The sequence below is a fragment of the Lathyrus oleraceus genome, chromosome 5 (genome assembly GCF_024323335.1).
Source record: "Lathyrus oleraceus cultivar Zhongwan6 chromosome 5, CAAS_Psat_ZW6_1.0, whole genome shotgun sequence".
In the NCBI taxonomy this organism is placed as follows: domain Eukaryota; kingdom Viridiplantae; phylum Streptophyta; class Magnoliopsida; order Fabales; family Fabaceae; genus Lathyrus; species Lathyrus oleraceus.
The window spans coordinates 626,734,064-626,736,351 of NC_066583.1; positions in this window are offsets into that span (position 1 = coordinate 626,734,064).

Genomic DNA, 2,288 nt, shown 5'->3' on the forward strand with positions numbered 1-2,288 from the left:
ACCAACATCCATTGAGAATCATGAAACCCTAATCTCACAGCCTAATCCTCAGATGGCCATGATCAATCAACAAACCCTAGGCTTGCACTTGGACTCTCCATCTTCTGATCAAGACTTGGGAGAATGGCTTGCACAATGTAACCACATGCTATGCAATATGAAATGCCTAATGCCCTAAAATGATATGCAAATATGTTAATGCTAGTCCCAAGAAAGGAGGGCAAATTTTAAGGTGTTACAGCTGCCCCTATTCAATCCACTGTGAACCTGTCGATACGAAATAGCCTCGGCTTTCGGATGATCAGGATGAAGAGTGATTGAATACCAAGAACAGACGAACAATTTGCACTCTGATGGGATGAATAATTAACAGCGCCTATCAGCATCGGCGAAGAAACAATCTCGAAACGTCGACCTGGGTACCAAAATAAATGGTAACGCAGGGATAACTATGACATGAACGCCACACATCCACGCGGGATTATTATTCTCTCTTCTTTTTCTTATTTTTTTGAACCCCAAAAATTTTCTCTGCGCAAACGATCCTCGGATCTCTGCATTTGAACCCCAGAAAATGCCTCAGCACTCCTTTTTGCCAAAATAATGAACCCCATTCTCCGATTTGAACCCCAGTCGCCTGACGATAACTCGCGATCGCCAATATGAACCCCGTTCTCCAGAAAATGTCGCAACATCTCCCTTTCTCCATTTGAACCCCAGAAAATGCCTCAGCATTTCTTTTCTCCGTTTGAACCCCAGGAAACGCCTCAGCACCTCCTTTTCTCCAATCTCTCGTGATAATTCCGCTGGCAACGTCGGAAATAACACCAAACCACTCTGAGGGCGACATGTCAGAGGGTATACCTTCACAAAGGAAGGTAGCATGTGTATCTCTTCCTCAGAAGACACCTATAACGACCTCCATTGGCCTCAGCCAGAGTCTAAGGTAACACATGAACAGAAGATAATCCTAAGGACCTCATCCCGGATATAATCTTCAACTCCATCTCCATTTGAACCCCAGAAAATGCCTCAGCATTCCTTTTCTCCGATTGAACCCCGCTCTCCAGAAAATGTCGCAACATTTCCTTTTCTCCATTTGAACCCCGGAATCGCGATGATCGCGTAACGTCTTCTGATATCATTCCCATCTCTGTCCGCCGGAAACATTTCCTCCAATATCGCACTACTGGGGAACACTGCTGATCTGACGTCATGGTACTAAACTCCTCAGAGTAACATCCTCACCACTTGGTGCACCAAAGCTTCAAGCGGTAACCACGGCTTGACTTGCGCTGAACGCCAAACATTTCCCATCTCGGCTTGACGGAAAACAATTACTCCAGTATCGCACTACTGGGGAATATCTTCGATTCAATCACGATGCTGAACCCCTCGGAGTAACACCTCTTCACCTTTGGGCAAAACCACTTCTCGAACAGTAACCACAGTTTGAGACTAGCTTATGCTCGCCATGATGAATGATCGATTTTTCTCTGCGTAATGCTCCATAAACATGGAAATGCTACGCGATTATTTATTTTTCTATGCAATATGCCATGTTATTTTTTCATGATGAATGCATAAAAATAAAAACATCCCCCTCAAGGGACTCTTCTGGGGAATACGAGACACTCTGCTGAGGAACTCGTCAATCTCCGATTCCACCCTGCTGGGGAATAGCACTGCTGCTGGGAATAAGGCCACCCTTGCTGGGGAAGAACCCCCTTTGCACCCAATCCGCCTGAGAACCCGCTGGGGGCAAGCACCACCAACACTCTGTGGGGGATACAACAATCTTTACTTGCTGAGGATATCAATCCCGACTCTGCTTTGGGAACACCCTCACAGATACCCGTTGACTTCACTGGGAAATACTCACAGAGACTCTGCTAGGGGAATAACAACCTCCAGACTCATCTGGGGAAACATCAATATGTCGCCTGCTGGGGATAACCATCCTGACCCTGCTAGGGAAATGCATACTACTCCGCTGAGGACAACCCATGCAATCCATAGGCAGAATCAGCTCAGCCGGGGATGCAAAATCTGTCCGCTACGGGAACTTGTTCAATCCTCTGGTAAGATGAACACTGTTGGAGATATATTTCTTTGAAAAAGACCCGCTCCACTCGGGGAGTAGCAACCTTCTGGCCTGGCTGCTGAGGAAACACCATTTTGAACCTGCCGGGGATAACCATCTTAACTCGGCTGGGGAATTCACAGACCTTGGATCTGCTGGGGGAGCTAGTCCTATGATTCTGCTTGGGGATCTAGCTGGGAAATGA